This window comes from Toxotes jaculatrix, chromosome 5, assembly GCF_017976425.1.
Source record: "Toxotes jaculatrix isolate fToxJac2 chromosome 5, fToxJac2.pri, whole genome shotgun sequence".
Classification (NCBI taxonomy): domain Eukaryota; kingdom Metazoa; phylum Chordata; class Actinopteri; family Toxotidae; genus Toxotes; species Toxotes jaculatrix.
In genome coordinates, this window is record NC_054398.1 from 1935018 (window position 1) to 1942002 (window position 6985).

At 43.5% G+C, this 6985-nt stretch overlaps 5 non-coding genes across 5 annotated transcripts; all 5 read left to right on the forward strand.

Annotated features, from left to right (window-relative positions):
* Positions 1-1872: 1872 nt before the first annotated feature.
* trnad-guc lies at positions 1873-1944 on the forward strand. The gene has a single exon. It is a non-coding gene; the product is annotated as a tRNA-Asp (tRNA).
* A 308-nt stretch (positions 1945-2252) lies between these two features.
* On the forward strand, positions 2253-2324 carry trnad-guc. The gene has a single exon. It is a non-coding gene; the product is annotated as a tRNA-Asp (tRNA).
* A 346-nt stretch (positions 2325-2670) lies between these two features.
* On the forward strand, positions 2671-2742 carry trnad-guc. Its single transcript has one exon. It is a non-coding gene; the product is annotated as a tRNA-Asp (tRNA).
* Positions 2743-4719: 1977 nt separating this feature from the next.
* On the forward strand, positions 4720-4791 carry trnad-guc. The gene has a single exon. It is a non-coding gene; the product is annotated as a tRNA-Asp (tRNA).
* A 298-nt stretch (positions 4792-5089) lies between these two features.
* Positions 5090-5161, forward strand: trnad-guc. The gene has a single exon. It is a non-coding gene; the product is annotated as a tRNA-Asp (tRNA).
* Positions 5162-6985: the final 1824 nt, after the last annotated feature.

Sequence of the window (6985 nt, forward strand, 5' to 3'; positions counted from 1 at the left end):
TGTTTAATCACAGTCTTTCTGCTGAGTTTTAGTTTGCATGAAGACCCAGCTGACAAAGTCGGTGCCCTGCAGGGGGTCGAGCTGACGCACCTGCCAGTTTGATCCTGTATTTACCTGAAGGAGATTTATGAAGCTGAAACTATTTGGTACTAATGACTGCAATAAATATTTACATACAACCTTCGTTCGTGTGTGTTCTGTCTCTGTTAACTGATCATTTATAGAAACCTTTCTTTGTTCACAGCGTGAGAAGATGACGAGCTTTCCTCAGCAGCACATTATTAAATCTGAGCGCCATCTGTTGGCCGCGTGAAGTGTATGCAATACAAAACTCACATGATTATGACAGAGTTACCGTGGAGTGATCACTGTTTGTAAAACTGCATTCTGAAGTGACGAGCCTCCAGCAGACAGAGTGAGCCTGGTTAAACAGGTATCTCCCAAAAAACTGTTCTGGTAGGAAATTCCCTCTGTGTGTTACTGTCCCTCCACTGCACCTCAGCAAGGAAACACTGTCTGCATAAACACACGCAAAGTGTGTGTCTTCCAAATTAAATGTCTGAACTTTTAAAATATGTGTGGTGCAGGTGCAGCTGGAATCAAAGAGCAAGCAAAGGATGTTGCAACAAGATAAGATTTCCTTCAACATAAAAGCCAGGATTAAAGACTTGGATTTTGGCGACTTTTTTTTTTTTTTTTTGCTTTTACTTCTTTATTTTATTTTGTATTTAAACTGAATGCATCTTCATCCACAGTCGAACCCACGCACCACACTTTGGAGGATTATGGGAAAGAGGGGGAGACGAGCCATGACAAAAGCTCTGCGCGTGGCCCATGAAGGTGAACCTGTTGCAGGTGACGCACTAACACGCGCACTACGCGCTGTGCGCAGGGCACCGCGTGCCGGAGGGGGAACCAAAACAACCTAATGACCAGTACTCCAAATTATATATTATAATACATCATAATGATGAATTATTTCAATTTAAGATGAAGCACAACTACAACGGGCTCCACTGTCATTATCGATAACACGAGATAACACACAGAACTGATGGAAATAATCAAATGAATGATGGTGCTACCCCCTCCTTTTTCTCCCTGTGGTTTGCACCTGCCTTAAAGCATGATGGGAATTCGCGCGAAATTTTCAAAGAATAGTTCCGACAGAGAAACGGGAGTTAGAGGAGAAAAGAGAAAAAACTGCAGGTATGTTTAAAAATGTTTTACAATACTGGAAAATCTGCTTCAGCCGTGTACCTGTGTCAGTCACCGAGCCAGAAATGTACTGGCACTGCCCTGTTCTTCTTATTGCAGTAGTAATTCACTGGAAAGGTGCCAGAAAAGTGGCAAAGTCTATCAACTGAGACAAATAAATGAGAAATAAATGAAACTGTACTCCTACTATGGAGTCTGGGGATGAGGGAGGGGGTGTAGGGAGAGTTGTCGGAGGAAAAACAGGAAAAGGAGGAATAAAACTAATTCATCACAGGAGTCTGAAGGAAAGAGAGATCAGCAGGGAACGGCAAAGATGATGAGAATGGAAGCTAGCCACACGGAAAAATTTAAAGTGATCTTTAAAGTGACAAAAGGGCAGTTCAGGGTTTAGCTCATCCAATCCTCACTCGGGCACTGAAGGAGGATCTGGGCAAAATTCAAAATACAAAGGATTTAGGCAGATGGGAAATCTGTGGTGTGCTGTGGTGTACTCTGGTGTTCTGTTGTGCTCTAGAGTGTACTGTAGTGGTCCATGTTAAAAGGACAACTGATAAAAGACAACTCACGCTCAACGTTTGCGTGGGTAGTAATTGGCAATAAATATGGTAACAGCGCCACTGTTCCGTTCACAAGGAAAAGAACGGTGTCATAACGTCCTCGTTAGTATAGTGGACAGTATCTCCGCCTGTCACGCGGAAGACCGGGGTTCGATTCCCCGACGGGGAGTTTCTTTTTTTTTTTTTTTTTTTTTTTAGGTGAGGGTCACATTCCACTGTGTGTGTGTGTGTGTGTGTGTGTGTGTGTGTGTGTGTGTGTGTGTGTGTGTGTGTAACAGGAAGAAATATATGTTCAAATATCCACAGATTGGTATGGCAGAAATAAGTCAACTTTCAAATACACATTAAACGTTTTCAGAATCCAGTTTTCTGAAGTACAGAGTCAAAGCTAGAAGTGATTTATCATCATCCTCCAGCAGTAAATGTAGGAACAGCGACACTACTGTGTTGATAAGACAGGAAGTGATGTTACAGCAGTCCTCGTTAGTATAGTGGACAGTATCTCCGCCTGTCACGCGGAAGACCGGGGTTCGATTCCCCGACGGGGAGTGTTTCTGTTTTTTACTGATCAGCTGAGTTTTCACCGCAAAGCAAAGGTAATGCAGCAGCATCAACATGTCCTCACTGTCCCACAGAGGCTTAGAGGAGAGTGTCACCTTCCTCTGTAACACCAAGAAGAAATATATGTTCAAATGACAGTTTAACATTTTTCAAGGACCATTAGCCTCAGGCTAGCTTGGTTGCTCCGAGCTAAGTGGCCGGGTTCTCGGCCGGCTGACCCGTAGAGTAACCGCATTTTTATCATCATTATCCTCCAACATCAAAAGTGCAGCGCAGTAAATGTAGGAACAGCGACACTACTGTGTTGATAAGGCAGGAAGTGGTGTTATAGCAGTCCTCGTTAGTATAGTGGACAGTATCTCCGCCTGTCACGCGGAAGACCGGGGTTCGATTCCCCGACGGGGAGTGTTTCTGTTTTCTGCTGATCAGCTTTGTTTTCACCGCAGAGCAAAGGTAATGCAGCAGCATCAACATGTCCTCACTGTCCCACAGAGGCTTAGAGGAGAGTGTCACCTTCCTCTGTAACAACAGGAAGAAATATATGTTCAAATAACTAGAAATAAGTCAACGTTTAAATTATTATTTTTTTTGTACCACAACCGTTTTAGTGTTATTTAGTCTTAAAATTCTTACATAAGTTAGGGCTTGGTTACGTTGAGTGACAGCTCCATAGACAGGCACTGGCAGTTAGCTCTTTGCTAAAGCATCGGCTGGGCTAGGCAGCTACATCCAGAGGCCTCCGGCTTCCTCCAGCGGCTGACAGGAACTGCAGTGTCCGTGTTTGTTTGCCAATGTTCGGATAGGTTTCTGTGACAGTATGGCTTGTTGTAGTGTAGACTGTACTAACCGGCCGCACTAACTGTGTTGCAGTTTTTTCGGTTAGTAAATTTCTCACTATTTTACCTGGATGTTTGCACTAATTAGCATGTATTAGCATATTTTGCCGCTAGCTTATGACTTATTTAGCCGATTTCTGGTCGCTGCTGATACAGATAGAGGACCGGAGCAGCTAATGTTAGGAGCGCTGTTGCGGTGTGTTCCGTGCTCTCAGTCCGTTTATTGCGGGAATACTAGGCTACAATTTTATTTGGTCTCATTTTTCTGTTTAAAAAGTCCGACATTGCATGGACAGAGCAGCTCTGTCAGTAAGCGGCTGCTGTTGTTTGTGTGCTGCTGCAACTGTAAGTGGATAGTGTATGGAGGCAGCGGTGAAAGCCGGTAAATATTAAATATTGCTCCGAGCTAAGTGGGCGGGTTCTCGGCCGGCTGACCCGTAGTGTAACCGCCTTTCCGCCAAAAATCCAAGATGGCGCAGCTCAATGCCCCATTTGGTCACAAAACGGACTCCCCGAGAGCAATGGGTGACGTCACGGGTGCTACGTCCATGTCTATGGTTTAAATACATGCACAAGATTAGACATTAAACGTTTTCAGAATCCAGTTTTCTGAAGTACAGAGCCAAAGCAAGAAGTGATTTATCATCATCCTCCAACATAAAAAGTGCAGCGCAGTAAATGTAGGAACAGCGACACTACTGTGTTGATAAGGCAGGAAGTGATTCAAAATATAATATATATAATAATAATAATATAATATAATAATTCAAAATACAAGAATTTAGGCAGATGGGAAATTACTTCTCATGGACAACGTAGATATTTTGAAACGATAAATATATCTGGTGTCTGAACTCTGAATTCTGAAGGAGCTGTCGTGTCTTTGATGTGTCAACATTCCAGAATCTGATGCCGCAGCTGCAGCTGGTGAAGGCAAAGCCACAGAAAACAGCAGAAACAAAATGATGAGGGAAACAGTTGGACTGGACACATAAATGACTCTTCAGGATTATTGGTGAGTAAGAGAAGGAAACCTGCTCCGTACATGGACGAATGGACACAAAACCAAGGTGAGCAGCCTGACAGGAGTGAACAACAGGAATGTCCATATAACTGCAGAGGTTTCCACTTGAATGAGATATAATCACACAGTTATGGCACTAAAGGCAAAGTGTTTGACTGCATGTTTAGTATTTTCCACATCGTGATTTTTATTTATGCTGATGATGTTTGTGGTAGTGGTCTGGAGTGTGTTGTAGAGGTCTATAGCATGTTGCACCGCACTGTAGTATGTTATTGTGCTTTTTAGTGTCATGCAGGGCTCTGAAGTGATGTGCCGTGAGTCCCGGTGCACTGTAGTAGTCTGTGGTGTGCTGTAGTGTACTCTGGTGTTCTGTTGTGCTCTAGAGTGTACTGTAGTGGTCCATGTTAAAAGGACAACTGATAAAAGACAACTCACGCTCAACGTCTGCGTGGGTAGTAATTGGCAATAAATGTGGTAACAGCGCCACTGTTCCGTTCACAAGGAAAAGAACGGTGTCATAACGTCCTCGTTAGTATAGTGGACAGTATCTCCGCCTGTCACGCGGAAGACCGGGGTTCGATTCCCCGACGGGGAGTTTCTTTCTTTTTTTTTTTTTTTAGGTGAGGGTCACATTCCACTGTGTGTGTGTGTGTGTGTGTGTGTGTGTGTGTGTGTGTGTGTGTGTGTGTAACAGGAAGAAATATATGTTCAAATATCCACAGATTGGTATGGCAGAAATAAGTCAACTTTCAAATACACATTAAACGTTTTCAGAATCCAGTTTTCTGAAGTACAGAGTCAAAGCAAGAAGTGATTTATCAATATCCTCCAGCAGTAAATGTAGGAACAGCGACACTACTGTGTTGATAAGGCAGGAAGTGGTGTTACAGCAGTCCTCGTTAGTATAGTGGACAGTATCTCCGCCTGTCACGCGGAAGACCGGGGTTCGATTCCCCGACGGGGAGTGTTTCTGTTTTTTACTGATCAGCTGAGTTTTCACCGCAAAGCAAAGGTAATGCAGCAGCATCAACATGTCCTCACTGTCCCACAGAGGCTTAGAGGAGAGTGTCACCTTCCTCTGTAACAACAGGAAGAAATATATGTTCAAATGACAGTTTAACATTATTCAAGCACCATTAGAGATCAGCTCTGTCACTCCATGTGGGGTGTATTCTGAACCTACTGAAACCAATTCGGAACTGAGAGCATGGGCTGTCATGTAGGATTTTTTGTGGGTACCAGGAGGGTTTTAGGGAAATTAAGTTGCTTACAAAATAGCTAAAACATCTCTTTCACTGACTTGTTCAAATAAATTAATATTATTGACGTCCTGTGTGTGAGCACATTGTCCACAAAAATAATGGCAACTGATTTCTGATTTTGGAAATAATTCTTTTATGGACTGTGTGTGTGTGTGTGATTATGGGTGGGTGTGTGTATGTGCAGGAGTGGGGGTGTTTTGGTGGAGGTGGTGTAAATGTGTGGTGTGTCATGCTGTCAATCTTTTTATTTCTTATCTGTGTTTTCCATGTTTATTGGTTTATCTAGGGTCTACAGACAATATTCCATCATAACATGCTCTTCCCACAGTTCATATGTCAGTATAATGACAGAAAATACACAACTGAAAATACCAATTAAAAGTACACTGTTCTTTGTTCTTTTTTGGATGATTTTGTATTTTTTTCTGACCAAATTTTTAGTTTATCTAAACGTTTAAATTTATATATCTCTATTTCCCATTTTCCTTTAAATGAATATTTAAAATTAGAACATACGTTTATTAACTGAAGAGTAACTTAAAACATGGATTAGAAGGTGTGTTATGCGAGAGCATGTCACACTGACTCCAGCCACTAGAGGTCAGGAGTGCACAGTTTTAAAGTGGTCTGACTGTGTTAATGTCTCACAGTCTCCATTCATGTGAGTGACTTACTGATGCTGATGGCATCGTCTGTTGACCTGTTTGCTCTGTATGCAAACTGATGGTGGTCGAGAGAAAGTGAGAGGAGGCTTTTAATGTGCTGGGCCACAAGCCTTTCAAAGCATTTCATGACGACAACTTAATGTAATTGGTCTGTAGTCATTCAGGCTGTGTATTGTGGATTTTTTTCCAACCGGAACTATGGTAGCTGACTTGAGGCAGGGAGGGATGGTTGCCTGTGTCAGAGAGAGGTTGAAAATCCTGGTAAGGACCCCCGTCAGCTGGTGGGCACAGGCTTTTAGTGCCTTCCCGAGTACTTCATCCGGGCCAGCTCCTTTCCTCAGGTTGATCTTCTCTAGAGTGAGGCAAACTTGATGTTCCTGGAGAGTGTGGGCTGGGGGGTTGTAGGTCTGCCAATGTCTTGTGGACGATTTGGATACCTTTGCCTGATTCTACTGACTTACTGTGTACTGACCCCTGCCTGTTAATAAACCTGCCTTAACTCTCCATCCTCTGAGTCTTCATCGAGTTGTGCTGTTGAGTCCTTGGTCTTAGCCCTGCCTGATAGTATGAACTGACCAGCATGGACTCAGCCAACATGGACTCAGCCGACTCAGACCAGGTCCGCCTTGTCCTTCAGATCCAAGAGGACAAGATCCGTCACCAGGAGGAACAGATAAATGTCCTGAGACACGAGATGAGAGAGATGGCGTACCGGCAGGGAAATGTGGTGACTGCTGTTGGGGAACTACTTGCACTTCTGAACAAACAATTCCAGAAGTTGCAAAGTCAATCTACTGTGGTAGTGGTGGGTCCAGTCATTCCTCCAGTGGCATCCGCACCGGATCCAGCTCCTCTTCCTCAG